We start from the raw sequence: 22,938 nt of genomic DNA, 5'->3' as shown, positions 1-22,938 counted from the left end.
AGTGAAAAAGCACTAGTCTGGGTGACCACAGTGGGGGAGGAACTGAGATAACAAAGAGTCTGTATTGTTTGTGGCTAAAGCAACAGTTGCTTGAGAAGAGAGATTCTGTTTCTCCTCACCTAACTTCTAACTCTAGCAGGCTAGTCATAACACTACTTTCTATTGCTGGGCAATGATCTGCATGCCCCTCCATAAACACTATCCTCCTGCCTTAAAATGCCAAAGTGAATTTGGAAGATCACGTATATGACAACACCCCAGAGAGTAAGAATCATCTATTTAAAAGTTGAAATGAATGCTAACTATACTTGTGGCGGTGATTACTTTGTAGTATATACAGATGTCCAATTATAATGCTATACATCTGAAACATGCAACAAAAAGAAAAGAAATATAGGTCTCCCTGGCAAGGACAAGGAGTAGGGAGTTGAAGCAGCACAGGTGATCTGAAGCTGTTCAAGAATTTCTTGAAGTGTGTGGTGGCAGATAAGAATGATAAGGCTGTCCCTGAAGGCAGGTGCCTGGGCATGACAGGTGCTACACAGAGCCCTTCCCTAGCAGTGGGAGAAACACCAATTTCCTCGGCCACACAGTGGCAATTCCCTAAGAAGTCATTACTACAGCTCTACAGAATGGCCTTCTGTTCCACACACAGTCACTTTTCAGGGCATGGCACAATCCTGGAGGCTGAGCAGGATCCACCCCTGCATCAACCACCTCACAGACCCAGAAGCTCCATCCCACCTCTCAAGAGATAACTTTTTTGCCCTTTCTCAAGAAGGGATAAAGCACTTTTCTTATTAGTCTCTCTAAACCTTAAAGGAGCCTACTGATGCTGCATATACATGACTCAGGAAGGCTACTGACATGACTTTTGCCTAAGATTTTCTGTTAGAGCCTACACCAAGGAGCAGCCAGAGTTTTCTTTGGGTTAAGAAAGGGCAGAGGAGTTTTAACTTTCCCCTGAAATAAAGAATCAAAACCCATTTTTGATATTTGACTTCTCCCCCTCACCAGTTTTACTGAGGTATAATTGTTATTAATGAATACAATTAGGTAAGTTTGAATGTATGTATACACTCATTTTACTATCACCACAATCCAGGTAATAAACACATCCATCACCTCCAAAACAAAACAAAAGTTGAAATGTGACAACTTTAAAGGGAAGATGTACTTTCTAAATTATGAAATGGGATGTTTATAGGAGAAATATCAAAACTTGGAGAAAGTATAAAGAATTCTAAGACTGGTAAAAATACTGTACAGTTACAATAACTTAAAAAATGGACTCCGCTGTACAATGCTGCCTCACTGTAGAGGTTAAAAAAATAAAGGAACCAATGTAGGAAAAGCCATTAAGAAAAGAGGGTTTCTAGGACAGTCCATAACAGAAGATGGCAGGCTTTGATGGGGCCAGTGGGTGGCATAAGGGAGGAAAAGGACAGAAAGGAAAAGAGAAGATTCAAAAGCATTTTCTAGTCTAGAAAAAAACAAGTAGTTTTCAAAGCTGCTCTCAGAACAGCAGTATCACCTGAAATTTTGTTCAAAATGCAAATTATTGGGCCCTAAACCAGACTACTGAATCAGAAAGTGTGGGGGTGTGGCCCAGCAGTCTTATGGTTTAACAAGCCCACCAACTGCTTCCAGTGCACGCTGAAGTCTAAGAACCAGTCTAAAAGGCTTTACGCTGTCACTGGTAGTGAGAGAGCACGTCCCTCTACAGGTAGCTGGGACAGTTCTGCAAGTGCAGTTTCTCTTTAGTCAGCTAGTCTAGCCTGGCTTTAAAATTTTTGATCCCATTTCTGTTGCTGAGCAGTTCCTTTCTGGTGGAGTTAGTTAATCTCTAATCTTTAGGCTTTCTCGCTAAGCAATATCCTGTGGATAGACCCGCTGACAAAAGGAAACCATGTGGATGAGATAATTACTTTATGTTCTGCAAGAGAGTAAGTTTAAGGATTTTGTACTGGCTAACATAATGCTAAGGGGAAAAAAATGTTTATTTTATATTTCAGTAAAAAAAAAGTCTCTCCTTCAATTCCATTTGGGGTTTGATGGTCTAGTCATAAATACTACTTAGCATTAAACATGCCATTTTTAGTTATTCAGCAAACGGCAAGCCCAAAGCTAACATGGTCTTCCAAATACAACTGAAAATAAAATATTGTCTCATGGTTTGGTTTGGTGGTTCACGTAAAAGAGCTATTTCTTTTCTTGGAGGTTATATTTATACATTACATATCCCCAAACCTGAAACATGGCTGGTTAAGCTTTTTTGGTTTAATTTAATGTATGCACTGGCTCACACTTAGAAACTTGAATATATTTAGTATTTTTTATTACTCACAATATGAGACAACTTTCCAGTTTTCCAACCTGGGGATGATTCAAGATCCACATCTAGATGTAACATTTAAAAAAAAATTCTCAGATGTCATTTTTAAGGAATTCATGAAAAGCAAGAAATGCTTAAAAATCCTTGATGTACATTCAGGTTAGAGAATATAAATAGTAGGGTTAGATATAGATAAGTAATTTGTTTATCCTGAGAGTGTCATTGTCTACATTGACCTCATTTTATAGAATTAATCAGTGGCAGTATCTTGGGTTATTGAATCTTTGGTTTTCCTTCCAGTTCAAATGAAAACAATTACAGACTAGTTTAATTGCTACAAAAACATCTCTTTACCCAACAGTTCAATTTAAAACAATTACATCTTACTTTATTCTTATGTATATAATTTATATTAGAAAATAGCTCATTAAAGAAATCACCTTGCCTATCAGAAGTAAATGTAAACTTTAAACTAAGGAAAATTACATTTACAAAAAACATCAAAATGCCCCCAAAAGATAATGTTAATATCAATATAAAGGTATAACCTCATAGAAATGAACATTTCTATAAAAATTGTCTTATAAGGCAATTTTACAAAGAAAAATTTTAAACATGAGCATTAACATACCCCAGGCCAAGATATCTATGACTGCCAAATATAATTTAAATTGTGATTTAAAAAAAGAGTAATCACAAAAATAAGTTGAGATCTGTTAACACATTACTTAATGACACTGTCCCCTCCCCACTTCCATCCATATATTCTAAGAAACAAGAGTTCCATGGGATATTAATACAATTTACCAGAGAGACTGATTTCTCTGGCCTATGTGACATATTTGAGACACACTAAGTTTGTTTTTTCAAAGGTAAACCCAGTACTTAGCAATACTTCTCAGTCTTTGCTATGCTAATGTGCATTATGAACTTTGAGAAAGAGTGCAGAAAGTAGTTTCCTAAACATATTTGGAAATATCCCTGGGAAATCTTTTGGAACTAATAATCTACAGAACATATTACTCTGGGGCATGAGGTTTCTAACATGAACATGAAAGTGTATATTAACATTTAAACAAGGTTAACTTTGAGGTTAAACAGGAGCCATGTTAGTTTTTCAGGTCTAATCTCCACCTGTGATGTCTGAATTCCTTCTCATTTGTTCCAAGTGGTCTTTGGCTAAGTCCATCTACCAGCTCCCCTTAAACAGAATATTGGTTTAGAGTTTATTCTATACCAAAAGTTAGTTGCCCACAGTTATTAGGTTTAACCCATCTGCATTTCAGTATCTCTCTTGTTCACAGATTAAGGGGAAGCAAGTTATGATCTTCGGAACTCAGAACAGAAATGAAAAACAAATGAATACAATACAATAAACTTACTGTCCCTATTTATTATTTACAAAAATGCATGAAGTATTTGCACTACATATATTACAATGTTTATAGTATATACATTTCAATATAGCACATGAGAATTTTTTAATTAAAAATTAATTTATTTTTAAAGTAACTATACTTCAAGGACACTGCTCCTGCTATAAAATTCCATTCTCCAGAAATGGGCTCATCTGATTAGCACAACTGATTTGCCAGCTGGATGGATCCCAAGCAAATTTCAAACCGGCATTTGGCAAAATATCCCCGTATCCAGGATTTTATATGCAGTACAAATTAAAGATGAATTTCAGGACTGCCCTGAAATAACCAAATAATTGTATGGTAACATGGATATATTCAACTTATCCTCTTTATACTAAATTTGAAAGACGAACAGTTTAAATAATTCTTCAAATTCTGTGTTTAAATTCTGTTTACATTCATTCTGTGTTAGTCTGTTGGTGTCTAACACTGGATTAATAAAGACTACCATCTGGTAGTTATGGCAACCCTTTACTAACTTGGTCGGAAGTTGAAGACCATGAGCCTCAAAGAAATGCAAACCAGGTTTATTACTATGAATATATCAAAACATTTTTTAAAATAGCCATTGAATAAGGGCTTTTGACTTAAAGAGAAACACCATGTGTGCTTGCACATTCACACCATTATATAATCGACCTACGAAAGTCAAGCTTTAAAAGGGGTTAAAGAGATGAATGATTGAATTAAATAAGCAATTAGGTCCACATTCCCTTCGCCCACAAGGCTGCCACTGTCCCTTTTATAAAGCCCAGGGATGAGAGCCAAATTAGTCCCTACTTGCTGGCCATTTAACTCTATCTTCCCTTAATCATGCTTGGGTACATGTCTTTTCTTCTCAATGAAGTTACAGGTAAGCAACACTTCAGATGAAGAATAAATAAAACTAATAATATGAATAGAACGTGTAAGCATACCCAAAGTGTTTTCAAACTCACCAGAATCTTATTAAATCATAAAGGAAAGCCAGAAAGGTAGAAAGACAATGACTAACTCAGATTCTATAATTTCCTAGGGTTACACAGTTAGGGTAGTGATAGAGCTGGGAAAATTAATCCATACCACCTGCTAGAAATTTTATTTTCTTTCTAGTCTATCACAGTTTCTTTCCTGAAATAAGAGTATTTTACAGCATATATAACTAAGTATTATAAATAAAATATGTGTGTATATGTATAAAAGGCTTTGCATTTTGAACTTGCCCAAACCTCCCTGTGGCCCACTTCATCTAGTTTCACTCCTTCAACCTCTTCGATCTTCCTTTTCTCCCTTTTTTTCCCTCAGTCACTACCACTTGCTTGAGCCTAAGTGACAGCAGCAGAGTAAATGTAGCATCCAGCCTTCCAGAACACCCATGAATTATGACATCTATTCTAATTTATAGACAATCATGCCAACACATGGGCTGTTTCCCCTGCTCATTCTTAATGCAACAATGTCAAGGACACAGCCATTAAGAGATGACCTAGGATTATACAAGACTTATCCAGCTCAATACGCTTATTCTATCCCATTATTTTACTTCAACCTCCTTTGTCTATAAAAAGCCCTTTCCTTACATGGCCGGTCTCTTAAGTCTAAGATTTGATATTCCTGGCATTCAGAGAACTTCTCTTCTTCTATCTCTTCCTGAAGGCAACTGAAACATTGTTGGCTGATTGTCCAGGTGGAAGACATGCTCTTTCACAGGCTTTTAGATCATCTACCCTGCTCAACAGGCTGTCAGTAAGCTTTAGTCTGTCTATTAATGTCAGGGCCACTCACTAGGTTCTAGTTAGGGGAGGAGGTGACCTGGAGTGAGGGACACTGAAGTCATTCACCAAGACAAAGGAAATCAATTCAAGATCAGACAACACTTGGCAAAGGACTTCTTTATATACAAGCACTCTGTTTCCAACTAAAGTACACACATAGTTAATGGAAAACCACAGTAAGTAGAATGTAATACAGCAGAAAGAACAATGGCTCTGGAATTAGACAGATTTGGGATGGAATCCTGATGCTGCCACTTACTGAGCGACCCAGGGCAAAGTCACAATGTATCTGAATCTCTTTTCTCATTTATAATATCAATCCTGAAGAACTGATGTGAGGATTCAAGATTTTATCTAAAGTATCTAGCATAGTATCTGGTACATGGCAAGTGCCCAATAAATAGTAGCCATAATTTCATTTTTTTAATCACCTGTCTTCAAGAAGAAGCTGGTCAGGAGTTAGTAACCATTAGAGGTGGTGGGCAGAGTAACTTAAAAAAAAAAAACAACTCATAAATTTGGAGAGTTAGAGAAGGAGAGCCAATGGCTGCTTGTAGGCAATAGCTCTCAAAACAGCACTGTAATACAAAGTGGCCCAGCCAAGTCAGCTGGAACAGCTGTAGCTAAGGCATCCTGAGGGAGCATTTCCCTGAATCTCTGCAAGGTCCCAACAGTAAGAACACAACATAAACTCTCTTGTCTTTATAAAAGCATTGTCCATAGAAATGTAATGAGAACCATAATTGCTTTAAAATTTTCTAGTAGACACATTAAAAACATAAAAAGAAACAGATGAAATTAATTTTAGTAATGTATTTTTATTTAACCCAATATATCAAAATATCATGATTTCAACAAGCAATAAATATTAGAAATTGAGTTATTTTACAGTCTTTTTCTAGTACTAAGTCTCAGAAACCTAGTGTGTATTTTGCACTTAGCAGCACATCTCAATTACGGCTAGTACGTTTCAAGTGGTCAGTAGCTATATGCAGCTAGTGGCTGCCATATTGGACAGCGGGGCTCTACAATCCTGACACCAAACCTGGGCCCAGTCCAAAGAATCTACCCTAATACTTGTTTCTCCACTATCTCACTAAGGATACTGAAAGCCTAGTTATTAAAAGATCTCACCTTTAAAATTAAACATCTCTGGAAAGCAGTGAACTAATCAGCTAACATTTCAGCAGGAATTATCTGAGACCTGTTAAGTCAAGAGGAAGAAAGCAAAAAAGGGGAGCTGAAAAGGAACTCTCAAGGAAACCAAGGACATATTTTGTCTAGTTCCATGATCCATGCCACTTAAAATCATCTCACAAATCTTTAGCCCTAGCCCTAGGTTACTATTATTACATCAAAAGCTCACACAACCAGCTATGACAAATATATACTCAAGGATGTAACCAGTAACACCTGCTGAGAACTGTAAGAAATTGGCAGAGGAATGCCAATCACATCAACATCGTTTCTTGATTGTCCATTAGCAGAGTGTATTCTAATCAGGTCAGCACCTTTCAAATTCCACAAACCTTAAAGAACTTTTTGTAAGGGTCACTAGAATAATGTAAAAGTTCGGATAATATGAAAAGCTGATAACTTTAAGAATCCTTTCTCTCTGAGGTGCCAGTGATAACCCATGAATTTGGACAATTATGCCTTTAGTTATGTTGTTTGTTAAAGTTGAACTATAACTGTAAACAAGTTTCAATCAGGAAAAGTCTATGTCATATGGTTTGCTTTTTTGCAACTCAAAAAGTACTTTCAAAATATGTAATGTAAAGTGCAACCAGATGCTACTGGCAAAGAACTCAATCTTCAAATGTGACTGATTTCCAAGAACATTATCACAGATGTGGCCTACACATTGGGTGCTTATAAGCTTTGAAAAGTTCATATCTAATCTAATCATCTATTCAGAACACCCCATGTTTTCCTGCATTTCAATGATGTTTCAAATTTACAAATAGAGTAAATTTCTCAAAATGCATAGCAAATCAGAAATATATGTATGATTGAAAACTCCCTCCTTCTAAATAGATTCAGAACACGCTATACAGCTAATGTCACAGAAGTCCTCGTTCATCTAAAAATACAAATTGATGTTAATGCCTGAGCAAGAACAATAGGTCACTTGCATTGTAAAGCTTAGTCACCAAGTGACAGTCTTTCTTCCATTTAGAAAACTTTTCCTTTAGTTCCAACTACCACACAAGTTTACAATCAGGATGCTATTACTCTGAAAACCAGTCTTCTGAAGTAGATGCAAAACATACTTAAATTCCAAATTGCAATAACCCCTGTGATAAAACTTTTAAAGAAATGGAAGATGATGCACTTGTATTATATCTAGAAAAAGATAGAGGTAGCTTTAATAATTGAGATTTTTTCTCTTACATAATTGAAACAAATTTAGAAACATTTACAGATGCTATTTCACTGATTATTAAAATAAGTATACTGAAATAAAATGGCAAAATTCATTTCTTACTATTTCAACAATGTAGAGTATGAACTATTTCACATCATTGCCAAGGGAACCTTTCAGATAGTGGTCCTGAATTAAAATCTCAATTAACCACAATGCTTAGGGACTAGTTTGCTCTGGACAAACACTGAATCCTAGTCAGTTTTGTAAATGAGATGAGTTTCTTTAATATATTACAACATTCATTTTAGGCATGCCTCCTTCCTCTTCCTCTTATAAGCAGGGATTTGGGAGAGGGGGATGTACATAAGCAACAATCATTTACTCAATACAAATTTATTGAGCACCTCATAGGTACCAGATACACAGAAAGTACTTCACATGTCATCTTATTTAATCTTCATAGCAACTCAAGAGATAGATATTTTTATCCTAATTCTAATATATGAATAAAGTATCAAGGCTCAGAGAAGGGAAGCAACTTGCTCAAAGCCAGCAGGATTCCAAGTCAGATGTGTTCAATGGTAAATCCTGTCCTATTGGTATTACCCAGTGCTGACTACTCTTCCTTTTCTACCCCAGCTCTCTTCACGTAAGCACAACCAACTGAACCTGCTGCTCTCTAAAGTTCTTTCAATAATACTTGCATTTCTTCAGCAGTATAGTTTTTGGTTATCACATTGTAAAGGCAAAAAATGGTCAAAACAAACATGATTGAGAATTTTTTTTTCTCTATGGAGTCTTTCATTTTTCACTCAATTATAGAAGAGCATACTTAGAGACGCCAAGACTTTAGACTCCCCAAATAAACTTCTAGTGGAAGAATCCTCAACAATGACATGGGACAAAACAGAAAGATGGTCTAGGGCTGTGTCATCCAGCTTGGTAGCCACTAGCTGCATGTGACCATTGAGCACTTGAAATGTGGCTAGTCGGAACTGAGATGTGCTATAATTAAAATATGCAAAGGATTTCAAAAACTTGGTATATAAAAAAGAGCAAACTATTTCATTAATTTTTCACTAAATCAGTATTTCAATGAATCAACACTTCATTAATATTGATTACATGTTGAAAGATATTTCTAAATTGTGTTAAATAAAAAAATACAAAGAAACATGTGTGAATTTTAACATGGCTACTAGAAAATTTTAAACTACATTTGTATTTTGGGGGAAGGGACAGTAGTAGCCCAGGGCCTTCCTATGAGACTTCAGATCAAACTATGCAGGTAGTCTGTACAAAAGCCATCCCTGAACAGAAGGCCTAAGTTCTTTTGATGAAACCTCTTAAAAGAAAATGTAGTGGGCTATAAAAAAAAACACACACACACTTTGCGGAAACCCAAGTAATTAATTATTCTGATCAGAAATGGTACAGAAATGTTAATTCTTACAATAATAAGCAAAACAAATGCAGCCTTCTCACTCATGCTCCCCATAATCTAAAAAGCCATCATTCCAGCTTCTGGTTTCCTATATATTCGTGAACATATTTATCTTTACTGCTTAAGACTTGTGCAAAATATGAGGGTCTTCATTCTGAATGTTGATTCTAAGTACAGTAGACCACTGAAGATAGAGGAGTCAAAGTGTGCCAACTTCAGCACCCACCCAGAAGTCACTGTTTCCAATACATCCCTGAAACCCCTTTGTATGCTTAATCATTTGGTACTCTCCCATTAAAGGACCCCTAACATTTTAGGCAATTGAAGTTTCTCTTTAAAAGACATTTCATTCTCTATGGACCAAAAATCTCAGAAAAAAGCACCAATAGAAGCTTAAAAAAATCAGTAAGCTAAAAGAAATACTACATGGTTTTCATAAAAATGGACGTAGGTTTTAAATACAAATAACTGTCACCATGATACAACTAGCACCCGAATAGTTTAAATCAGCTTAATAAAACACTGAAGTTCTCTAGTAAGTACTTTGACCTTGTACCTATTCCTATTAAAACTGATTATACTCGTAATAAAGTCAAAAGCAATTATACTTTACTTAGACCCCGACTATAACAATGAATCTTTTTAGTTCCTCAGAATGGTGTATTATTGAAGGCCACAGACATATTTTGAAAAGACCAGGGAATCTTGCAACTGCCTACTAAAACTGTTGTCATGAAACCAAATGCTATCGCAAACACAAAAAAATCTGATAGATTCCATCCAAAGTCCGTGGTATAATGCAACACAGACAAAATGTATTCTTGATGGCTAAAAATCTTATTTGATAAATTAGTTTAATCACAAAATTAGATTAAAACATTAACATTTCTAATATGACTGATTTCTTCCTTCACTATGCTTCATGTATTGACCATTTAGTAAAAATAATGGAAAATTGGGGCCATAAATTCTAAATCTATTTTACTCAAATGATCTAAAACTTTTCCTTTTCATTGGAAAACTGTTTCTCATTTAAATATGTTCTTTTCCAAAAGAAAAAAGTCAAGGCAGCCAAATACATCCAGTTTGAGTCTTCAGTATAATGTTCCTAAACATGTCAGAAACATTTACCATGTACATGACTTGCTTCATTGGTGAGCATGCTTAAACTGGAACAATTTATAGAAGATCAGAAAAGCTTTTTTAAGATAGCAAGAAAGTTCACAACACATTCCAGAATTTAAGGAAAAAAATTTTATTTACAAAAAACACTCCCTAATTTAATGAAGGAAACCAGGTCCTTCATCCATAAAAATGAAGTGAGGGTTTCCAAAATTGTATGAGTCTAGATTTCATCTTCCTTTTTACTCTCCCAAACTTTGCCTCTTCAAATGTTAATGGTTATAGAGAATTTCCACTTCTACTCATAGCAGAAAGCCTGAATGATTCAACAAAGGCAGAATTTTAGCATCTAATGGGATTTTCAAACCTGTGGAGCCCCTACTTCTAATACTGGGGAAACTTCCTTTTTATTGGGTAATGGAGGCAGAGGTTGGCTAGCACCAGTTTGCTGATTCCTGCTTCTCCCATAATTATTAACCTCTCTCTCTCATCTACCAACGTAGAATCAGCATAGCTGAGGGCTGAGGTCCCTTCTAGTTATGAGGCTATGATTCTTCACTTGGAAATGTGTCAAAGGACATAGGTTCTGTGCCTCTTGTCACAAGTCTAGGGTCTTAAATGTCAGTTATAATCTTTGCTGCATGATACAGACCTGTATAGAGAGTTTCAAATTATAATCATGATTAAGTATAGGAATAATAGATTTTGTATCACCCAAAACCTTGCTCTTAAAACAATTTTTTTTTGATCCATAAATATATGAGGGGGGAATGGGAAGTTATTGTCTAATGGGTACAGAATTTTAGTGTTACAAGATAAAGAGTTCTGGAAATGGATGCTGGTGATGGGTATACAACATTAAGAATGTATTTAATACTACTGAACTATACACTTAAAAATAGATGAAATGGTAGATTATATGTGTATTTTACCACAATAAAAATTACTGGAAGACAGCAGACTGCAAGATGGCATCAGTGGTACCAGTGAAAAGGAAACTCAAGGATGTTAAAACAGGGGAGCTGCCAAGCTGAATACTGATGTATAATTATGCCCCTAAAGGCATTGCTGTAGTGTTTCAGAGAGGTTACTGCTGGTATGACAGCAAGTATGTCATTGTAAAGAAAGGAAGCATGGCTGGGGTTTGTATGGTGCTGGTCACTTATGTGCTTTTCAAATACTGCCTTTCTTAGAAGGAACTCAAACATAAGCAGCTATGCAAGTATCACTGAAGAGAGTCCGGAGCAGAGGATGCACTCTGCTTTCCTGACCATGATCTTTGCCTGACACCCCTCCTTGAAGGACCTGATCACTGCTGAATCGTTTCATACACTAATTGAGAACAACACCCAATAAAAGATAACTGGTAAAAAATTTTGAAATATATTGGAAAATTTTTAAAAAGGACCTCCCCTTCCACACACACAGACACAAAATATGAAACTATTACTTAACAGTACCTGCTTAGGAATAGCATTCTATTAAATATCATCCAAAAAAGAAAATAAAGTCTAGTAACAAACTTTAAGAGTCAGGTAATTCCAAGGCTTGGAAGAAAATCTTATGACTTGGTAAGTAGCCAAAAGGAGAGTCAACAAAATAATGCCAAGCACTAAAAAATTAAAAGTAAAGCTTTAGAAGGGGTCTAGTCCAGCTGGCATAACAGGGTAGATGCACAAAGATGGGAAAGCCTGACCATTCTTTGCCCTTCCTACTAGAGGATGTTTTTCCCTGGGAGCACTTCTCAGCTGGAATTTGCTTTGTTAGCATGTATGATTTCATAAAAGTTATTTGTCATTACCTAGGGAACAATATGAGTGAAAGATAATTACAATTACCACCTCCCACTTTCAATATCTCTGCCTTAAGTGGAGGGGAAGCTAGGAAAGCACACTCTAACAAAAAGAGACAATGAATCTAGAAATCACCTAGGAGGAGGAACAGTGCTGGCTATTTCCCCAGGTTGTTTTGAGCCTAAAGCTGTATTTCTTATGCAGCAATTCATCCACCAGGTGTAGGCAGGCAAAGCCTTGATTCAGGAACTTAAAAATAAACAATGGAAAATATCTCTGGAATAATATACAAGAAAGAAAGAGAATGGAGTAGTTTAGGGGTGGGGTGATGACTTATTTTTCACTGCATACTCTTTTATGTCTTTTGGATTTTGTTCCACGTCCTTTTATTTCATACACAAAATTTAATTTCAAATATTTAAAAATGAAATTGATTTTATAAAAATGTGACTCAATAAGTTTACCTTAGAAATCAAGTTAATAAAATCATTCTTCCTTTTAAAAACTCAGTAAGGGTGCTCTCATATTTCTGATTTTTAAACTTTTCATTATATTGTATATTCATAAAATATTTTTAATTTTATTGAGTTGCTTTTGAATAAGTCATTTTAAACACTTTTTAATACTTAGAAGTTTTAAGCATGAAAGCAAGTTTTACACTGCAACACTTTAAAAGTCAGTTCTGTCAAGTCTGGTATTTTCTTTCGCCCATTTATAAAATCATTATTTCCTAATATAACACTGTCTTTGTACATGTTTTATTAAAGGGAGCTACAAACAAATAAACAAAAATGGTCAATCATGCCTATAAATAAGCTATGAGAAACATCAGAGGAGCCAAATCTTATATTAGTTTTTTCATTAAGTAAATGTGCAAAAACATCTTACTGGATTGGATTCTCCACTAAATTTACATAGAAAAAACAAATGATTTTGCATGTGCTTCTTTTGACATTTCTAACTGTTTCTTACAGGTGCTTACCATTTGTTTACTTTAGAAGTTACAAGATAAACCACTAAATGTCATTAAGGGGAACCTTCAAGATGGAACAATGACTTCCTGTAATGACAGCATACAATACTTGATACTGCAGTGCCCAGTATCTTCAGTTCTTTCTTATTATTCCACTACACAAAAGTTTAAAATGAAACACAAAAAACGCAGCATAGGGAGGCAGTTTCATTTGGAAACAAAAGACTATTCTTGTGCCAAATGATGACTATTCAACATTTCTAAATGTACAAATAAAAACAAATTTAAAGCCTTGAAAACTGAGAAACAGTTGACAAGCAGTAAAAATTAAAGAAAACTAAGAAATACACATTTCTAAAGTCTTTTATGTACAGTACAGAAAAGACTTGCTGAATCCACTTAATTTCTAGTATTACAGGTATATCTTCTGTCATAAATCAGAGTATTGGAAATAAAGTAAAACATTAAATTTCTACCCCTGGTAATCAAATGCTCCCTCAACCTCTGCATTGTTCTGCAAGTTGTATGGATTTCTGTCTCCAAAATGTTCCATTCTTTCCTTTCTAATCTCAAAGCCATTGCCTTAGTTCATTTGCTTATCTCTAAATGCCTAACTTGTCTTTGCCAAGACCCTCTACCACAACACTCTTCACAACACTAATCTCAGACATCTGATTCTGCCTCTCATCAGCTAAAATAAGTGCCACAGAATAAAACCTAAATTTCTTAAAATAGCACCCAAGGCCTTCATGATCTGGTGCTCTCAACCTTACCTTTCCTGTTTTCTCTCCCACCACACCCATCCCACAGATCAACATGCCTTTGCATAGTCTGTTATCTTGGTCAGTAATTTACTCCTCTCTTCAATATTTGAGAGATTCTCTAAAGCTCAAGTTAAATGCCATCTTCCTCCATGAACTATTTCTCCCCAGTGGGATAAACATTTCCCTTCTCTGTCCCCACCTGCTCTTCCTTAAAATTGTTGTTATAGCATTGCTCTCAGGTTGGTGCTCGAGTCAGTTATATAAGTGTCTATCTTCCCCACTACAGTTCTTGTCTGGTTCACATATGTTTCCCTTAAAATGCTGAAAACATATCAAGCCATTCAAATAATATGGATCTCTATTCTCTAGAAGTTTTTATTCTAATAAAGGAATATATGAATATATGTATATTCATAATAAAATCAGAGGGTGAATTTTATGATGTATGAATTATATCTTAATAAAAAATAACATTAGGGTAAGTGGTACCTGAAAGTTAAAGATAATCCTTTCATGTACTTCTTCAACAGCCAACTCTTTGATGGTAATAATGTTTTTAAGATGGCAAACATCATCTTGGGTTGGCTTAAAAAATTATTGGGAACTGAGTTCTCCATTTTTTAAATTATAGGTATGGAGAAAAAAATTAAGCCATCATTATCGACTTAAGATCTAAAAAACTTTCAAAAGCAAAAAAAAAATGCTATGGTAAATAAACACAACAATGACTGAAAAAAAAAGATTTAATAAACTTGTTTATAAACTGGTTCCTGCTCTCTGAAACCCATAGAAATGATAATCATAGAGCTTTCTTTTGCTTATCTAGGTCATCTCCATGAAATTGGGTATTTAAAAAAAATTAAGACTCACTCATGACTTGCCAAGTATTAGATCACAAACTGCTTCCGATTTCTACCTGAATGATCTAAGTATCTTAATTCTGCCTCTTTAAGCAAAGCAAGCTAAACCAAGTCTAATGTGATTTTGCTTCATCAACTTTCTACTGGAAAAAACAGTTCGATTTTCAAAATAAGATCTACAGATGTTGTTTCAGTTGTTCTTGTGTACATATGGGTGTGCACACTTTTTTAACTGGTATCTTTCTTCGAAAATTGAGATACAATTCACACACCTTAGAATTCACTCTACACTTCACTGTACAATTCAGTAGTTTTTAGCATATTCACAATGTTGTGCAACCAACATTATCCAGTTATAGAACTTTTTCATCACCCCAAGGGAAACCCAGTATCCATTAAGCAGACACCGACTATTTTTCCTATCCACTGCCCCTAGCAACCACTAAACAATGTTTTTAGTCACTATGGGTATAACTACTCAATATGTGGTCTTTTGTGTCTCGCTTCTGTCACTTAGCATGTTTTCAAGGTTCATCCATGTTGTAGAATGTATTTCATTCCTTTCTATGACTGAATAATATTCCACTGCATGAATATATGACATTTACTTATCTATTAATCAGTTGATAGACAGGTTGTTTCTACTTTTTGGCTATTATGAATAATGCTGCCATGAACATTAGTGTTCAGGTTTTTGTGTGAACATATGTTTTCACTTCTCTTGAGTATATAACATAGGAACAGAGTTGCTGGGTCATTATGGTAACTAAATGTTACTATTTTTAACCATTAAACCGTATTAACTTTTGGAAGAATTGCCAAACTGTTCCATTTACATTCACACACACGTTTTAAAGGGCAATAACACTAGTTTTATTTTCACATTTTGATTAAAAGTAAGTTGTTCTATCTCTAGAGGAAAAGATTTCTTTGGGGACTAAGTGTCCTTACAAGTTAAAATAAATTCAAAGTTTTACAAGATAGATGAAACCCCTTCAAAGCATAAAGATGTATAGCAATACATCAAGCCCTTACTACAGCAAAATTTATTCCAGTCATCAAAGGGATCAAATATGCAAAAAATTTTAAATGAAATGCCAGGAGACACAGATCCAAGAAGCATTTGAATTGTGTTTCACAAAAAAATCCTTCTAAAACATGTCAGACCATGTCCCACCTCTGTTAACAGAGTCGCCAGTGGCTTCCCAACACCCACCCCTCACTCTGTTTCATACATGCCAGATACTCTTGGGCCTCAGGGTCTTTGCTTGCTATTCCCTCTGCCTGCGATGATCTTGCCTTTAATACCACAGTTGTCCCTTGGTATCTGAGGAGGACTGGTTCCAGGCCTAGATGATACCAAAATCTGAGGATGCTCAATCTCTTACATAAAATGGCCCAGTATTTACATATAACCTATGACCATCCTCCCACATACACATCTCTAGGTCACTTACAATACCTAATCCAATGTAAATGCAATGTATATAGTTGTAAATACAATGTAAATGCTACATAAATAAGTTCTGATGCACAGCAAATTCAAGTTTTAATTTTTGGAACTTTCTGGAATTTTTTTTCCAAGTATTTTTGACCCATGGTTGATTGAATCCACAGATGCAGAACCCACTGAAACAGAAGGCAGGCTATACATGTTCCCTTACCTTCTTCTAGTCTTTGCAATTCATGTCACCTTCTCAATGAGGACTTCACCTGGCTACTCCATTTAAATTTGCCATTGCCCCCAACACCCTTTATCTTCTTTCCTTGCTTTATACGTCTCCACAATATTTATGTCAACACAATATATGCTTTTCTCATTTATTTCTCTTTGCCTCTAACAATATAAACTCCACTGGGGTAAGAGAGTTTGTCTGTTTTGCTTACTGCTGAATTCTCAGCAATCAGAACAAGGCCTGGCACACAGTAAGTGCTCAATAAATAGCTGTTTAATGAATGAACATGTGAAAGGAAGCATATAGCTACTCAGAAGAGCTAAAAAGAGGTCTAAGTGCTCAATAAATAGCTGTTTAATGAATGAACATGTGAAAGGAAGCATATAGCTACTCAGAAGAGCTAAAAAGAGGTCAGAGGAATATCCATGAGGAACCAAAATACTAACATAGTAAGATTATGATGGGAATGGAAAGTACCATTTCTAAAAAAAAAAAAAAAAAAGCTACAATATTTCTATAGTTTGCTTTAGGAAAAACTGCTATCCTTGCTCATTTCATTGTTTTTCAAAAGGATCCATCAATTGCCCATTGCCAAGGGCCCTTAGCTTCTGAAAAACTGAAGGAAAAAAAAAAAAAAAAAAAAAAACCCCAACCTCTGGGAGTTGACAAGTTCCTGGAATGATGATGTTCCTTTTCTCAATTGCCAGATATACACAAAGCCAAGGACCTTCTCGGTCCTGGCCGTCTATAAGACCTATTCCCAGGACTGTCATACAGTACAATCATGGGTTTCTTGGCCACCTTCCAACTAAAACCACTAATTGGTAAATTAACCTTCCTTGGAAGTAATCACAGAATCTTCAAACTGAAATGGAACTTAAAATAATCTCAACCACTCATATATGTCAGATACTTTAAAAATTACAGTAAAAAAGAAAGGGACTTGCCTAAATATGTTAAATAGTTACACTAAATTTTTTCAAATAGTGAATGATAAACATTATCAAATCTAAGAATTTGCACATTTGGAACAAATTCTCTAAAATCCAAAACCAGATTGTTTATGAAAATTAAGAAATGATTATGTCTCATAATATCAACACCCCTTCTACCTATCCACACATTAGATTTTAAAATTATACAGACCCATCAACAAAACAACACTCTAGCATTCCACAAAGTAAATGATGGACAAATTCAGATTTTAAAAATATGTACACCTCTTCCACAAAGGAGGCTTTACTTATCCAATGTGGGGATGATGAGGATTTCTAAAGTCTTTTTGAAAGTACCAACTTTCCTAAGCATAACTGGCTTCAAAAACAGCAGTATAAGGATATTTCTACAAACCAGTCATTTTCATGTGGGGTTCAGAGGGAGCATTTATTAAAATGTGCATGACTTTCACCACGCCTATCACCACCCTCTCCTCCTACCCCTGCAATATTCTAACACATCTCCTAGGGAAGTGTGTCCTTGGCACTGCTACTGATAAAGAGTATGTTGTGCCTTACAGTGGGATGATACTGTGAACCACTATTATAAACTATCTCCTGTAGTGCTATGGATAAAGGGCTATTATTTCCTGGACAGTTATTGCTCACCAAAACCCTTTCCATGGTCTGCATCTAGTGAAATCCTACTGTGCCTTTCCAGGACCACCCTTGTTCCTCTTTCCTGAGGACCTTTTTCTGACCATTCCATCTATGGTGCTCTTTTCTTGAACAGATGATCTATGGCATTTGTTATCTGTACCTGTCATTTAGCACTCATCAGACACTGGCAAGTAACATCTTTTGTACGGTTGTCTTAGTTGAAGGATTTTATAAAATCCTTCAGTAACTCAACCCTTCCTCTTAAGAAGTAGCGTATTTTAAGCAATGTGAAACAATTCACTTCTGTTTCAATAATAAACTTATCTTGTGGTTTTTAAGTTAGTGAATAATATAGCAAAAAGAACAAAGAAATCAACATGACAGACAAAGCCAAACAGCAAATATTTGAAAGTCCACCTCATGTATGTTTCCTGATTCTAGTGAAATCTCAATCCTATTTACCCATTTCATCACCCTCTTAATACAAACAAATGAAAACCACCAGTATTTCCTAGCGGACATAGAAATATCATTCTAATTTCGCTTCAAGTTTTTGAACACTCATCAATAAGAAAGAGCTTATAATAAATAGCAGTATAGCATAGTGTTTAAAGGAATTAGCCCTCAGCTCAAGTCTGGGCTCTAACCCTTATTAACTGTATGATCTTGGGCAAGTTACTTAACTTCAGATAATTGATGTAAAGTGCTTAACATGATCCTCGGCACATTTTAAGGGCGGAGAAAAGTGGTCACTGATTAATTAATTATATGTAATAGATATTTAACAACAAAGATATGCCTACCAATTTCATCATACCAATTTCAATGCTTCCTTTCAATTCCTTCTTGTCTGACTCTGACGGGTCTATTCCAGGTATCATAAACCTCCACTACCGACCTACAACTGATTCTACTATCTCCAGTTCTACCCATGGCTAACTGGCTACCATAGCCAGTTTCTGGAATTTACGGGAAATGAAACAAAACACAATACAGGAGGCTATCTGAGCAAGCCAAAACAACAAAATCCACTTTGAAACAGTGAACTCACTCAAGTAGGAATCACTGCCTTAGAACCTGAGACAAGAAAAAGGCAAGAGAAAAAGAAAAAAAAAAATCAAAATCCAAGTACTTTTAAAACCCTTACCTCCAGTTAAGAAAATAATTGTTTGATTTGAAGGCCAAACAAATTTTAAATAACATCATTGTTTGCAGGAGCCATCAATAACCAAAACTACTAATGAAACATGCTCATTAAAATAATTTTCTTTACCATTTTAACAATGATTTCACCGTTGCTAGACTATTTTCCAATATAAAGTCTCAACAACTTCAAGTTTCTCCTTTCCCATGCATTCCAACAAGTGGTGAATTAGTTCTTCAGCATGTGTTTAGGCCTCCTGCTGGGAAGCATAATTAAAATCAAGCAAGCAATAATTCCACTTGGTGCTAAGATCCTTTCAAATCCTTCAATGAAGTTGAGTCTGGTTTCTCCAGAAAACAGCTGAAAGTTTTGCAACAAAAACTTGGGGTTGCTCAACTTGATGCTGGCCATTCAGCAGATGGCACTCTTCTCCTTGAGCCTAAATTACACAAGTGCCAAGAAGCATGTTCTGTGACATTCAGGTATGACACAAAGCAGGGAGTCTCTTTTCAAAGAACTTTACTGGTCATCACAATCCCTCCAGAAACCCATTCATCAAAAGCTGATGGTACAACCAGACACTTTAACAGCCTAGGGAAGTTCAGATTATAAAACATCAAACACAACATAAAATCACCTAACTCAAGTGATTACCAAGTAATCAGCTTCTCAGAGCCTTGTCTATGTTAAGAAGATGCCACAGTTCTTATTCAGGCATAAAATGTTCTTCCCCTGTTACGTACATTCTGCTACAGAGGTGACAGCCTTTCAGTGGCTGGTGACCAAATCTTGTCTATGGAGTATTTCATTAGAGTTTTAATGATAGCAATATGTTTAGAGAATTATGATTGTGTAATTACCAACATTCACTAGGACCAATGAAAGCAGTATTACTTTCATATTACTTTTAATATTTTTGGGTTAAAAAATTCATATTCTTATTTTTGATGCCCACTTAAAAAGAATTCAACATTCTAATACAAATTACTGTAATTCAAGTTTTGGGGAAAAAAATGTTTAAAGTAATATGGATTTCTGATTCATTAGTGATATGTATTTTACTTTAATACCTAATGCTCCCAACTATTATATGATAAATAAGGTTTCTCACACTTCTGTTTCAGAGATCTTTTTTTTTTTATATAATTTAAAAAGCAGACAGTTGTGGAGCCAGATGGAAGGAAATTCTTTTTTAGTGCAACAGCCAAACTCATCAGCAATCACAGGAGAATCACCCTAAAAATTCCACCTTTCTCTAGGAGAGATAAAACTCAGTCCTAGCAATAAAAGTCAAGGGAGAAAGGTGAGGTAAAAGGAACATTGTTTTAAAATTTTAAAAAGGGGAAAAAAAAAAAAGCACTTGGAGTGAGTGTAAGAAGTAAGACCCATATATCAATTTCATTGCCAATTTCTTTCCCTGTCCACAGGCAACTGTGCCACTTAAGTCCATCCATAAACATGACTTGAGCTCTGACCATCACCCTTCCCCAACCACTTTCTTAGATATTAAAAGGCTGATCTTACAGAATCTTTTTCTTAAGTACCAATAAGTCAAATGAGATTAGAAGTAACAATGCAGCTAACACTTGCTGGCTCTAATTTCTGAAGGATTAAAAGTAGAGTGTTTCTTAAAGGGTCCCTGGGGAGGCCTCCATCCCAAAATATACTTCTTTAGAAACACCAAATAAGCCTAATTACCTCCTCCATGAGGATACTGAATAAACCAATCTTTTTGCCATGGCATTTAGTCATTCTAGCAGATCAAAAAACGACAGGATGAGGGTATTGTATGGAAAAGGGAAAAGGAAATGCTGTCCTTGCACAGGATGAGCTGAGCCATTGTGGAAGAACTTCACAGAAACACTGCTGATGGTGACAAATTAAAGGCATACACTAAGTCCCTAGGACACTGATAAAACTCAGCACTTCTCCAACCTGACTGCTCTCTACATTGTTTGAATTCCAGCTCCCCTAGCAGGCAACCAACAATAGCCCTGGGAGCTGAATTAAACAGGTTCCTGAACCTACACCTGCCTTTTCCTTTCCTCCTCCATTCAAGGTGAGCGCTTCCTTGGTGGGGGATGGGGGAGTGAAAAATTACAAGAATAAATTTAAAGGGGCATGAGAGTTAGCAAAAAGAATAAAGTAACAATTTTATGTATGTTACTTGGAGTTAGGTTTTCAAGTTTCTTGCCTTAATGTCTACTTGCCTTAATCCACATTGTGAGCATTAAAAAGTTTTAATTGTTTTTTTCATATATACAGCATGTTTCTTGAGAAACTGGATTTAAGAACGTATGTTGTTACTGTCCTTAAGTTTCTAAACAGTGTTTTTATCCCCTGGCTGGCTGGTTGTGGGAAATTTTTCATCTTATATAAGTCATGCAAGCCTACAGCAGAAAAAGTGAGCTTCATAACCCAGGGTTCAAACTGTAGCCTTGTTTGAGGAGGGAGCAATCTCAAATGCTAGTTAATGTACTGCTATACACCAATATCCTCAGGCCCAGTTTGAGGCAATTTAAAACAAGAGGTTTCAAAGTTCATCTTATATCAGGGACTCTTACCATTTCCAATTAAGCTTTAACTAAAGCCAACTTTTAAAACAAGTAAATGTAAAGTATACGGTGGTGATACAGATCAGCCTGACATCAGGTAAAAAGCTCACTTAGATCTAAACTCATTGTAAAGATATAACTTAGGTCAAAGCCTAAACATCTTTTATAGTAACATTTCAGCTTTGGCATAGGTAAAAACTAGTCTATACTATCTTACTAAGAAGGAAATTTATAGGAACGGTAAGCCTTTTAATAACAAATATGGGTTTCATTCATTTTATATCTTTTGGTGATCATGCGACTACTTTTTGGGTTATGCTAGACAATTCTGAAAGCCACATCCATTCTTTAAAGTAGGAGACTCTTTATTAAATTGTTCCTTCAATGAAGTAAATCATGTTTTAGGAACCTGAAAGAGATTATTAAGACAGCTTTTCAAAGATACTCCAAAAAACAGTTTAAAGAAACCAAAGACTGATTCTCATTATCTATGCTATCATCTAAGACTTTAGGATAAGTTAAACAGTACTTTCTTAACATTCAAGTATGTTTTCAACCGTGCAATTACTTTTACACTTGATTTTGAGACTTACCCACATATAAGAGATCAACAGTAAAATACACATTAAATAAGCAAACAAAAACCCCACACACCTTTTTTCTCCAACACTTTCAGTTAATTTTCAGTTAAAGTTGTTGTTCCTTGCATACTGCTGGTGTTCAAATATTCATTGCATGAGTGCCAGGTGAATCATTTTTAACTTTACCTGAAAGGAAGAGCATTCCCCAAGTAGTATGATTACACACATGTGTATCCATAACCAGTTATTGCTAGAAGAAAAAAAGTAATTCCTCTATTATATATAAGAGATATACAAGGGATAACAGACTTGTCTTTCAAGCCATAGTCAATGAAAGACTCCTAAACTGTTTGATTTAGGGAGGATTCTTAATAGACACATCCCATTACAGTAAAAAAATTGAGATTGTCTTGGGTTTTGGCAGAGAGAATTTAGTCATTAGCAGGATCTGAAAGACGTCATAACAATCTCTTCTAGAAATACTACAGCATGGACCCCAAGATCAAACAATAAAGCTGTTAACATAGAAGACATGAAATAAAGTATTAGGGCA

The 22,938-nt window shown here is 35.5% G+C and overlaps 1 protein-coding gene and 1 pseudogene across 11 annotated transcripts in view; one reads left to right on the top strand and one right to left on the bottom strand.

Annotated features, from left to right (window-relative positions):
• The window catches only part of ADD3 (adducin 3), a 115,131-nt gene that overhangs the window by 86,263 nt on the left and 5,930 nt on the right, over positions 1-22,938 (bottom strand). For 6 of the 11 annotated variants that reach the window (XM_031682639.2, XM_031682636.2, XM_031682647.2 and 3 more), the window contains one exon: positions 22,459-22,571. The exons of 3 other annotated variants lie outside the window; for them this stretch is intronic. The gene's annotated coding sequence lies outside the window, so the exon portion shown is untranslated. Of the gene's footprint in view, positions 1-2,347; positions 2,393-4,964; positions 5,042-22,458; positions 22,572-22,938 lie in introns of those variants that run through there. 2 more of the 11 variants (XM_072971860.1, XM_072971859.1) reach the window with 2 other exon arrangements.
• Positions 11,413-11,676, top strand: LOC140699847 (ATP synthase subunit f, mitochondrial pseudogene; annotated as a pseudogene).

The sequence above is a fragment of the Vicugna pacos genome, chromosome 11 (assembly GCF_048564905.1).
Source record: "Vicugna pacos chromosome 11, VicPac4, whole genome shotgun sequence".
In the NCBI taxonomy this organism is placed as follows: Eukaryota; Metazoa; Chordata; class Mammalia; order Artiodactyla; family Camelidae; genus Vicugna; species Vicugna pacos.
Note: the sequence above shows the minus strand (reverse complement) of the source record. Positions and strands in the feature narration are given on the sequence as shown.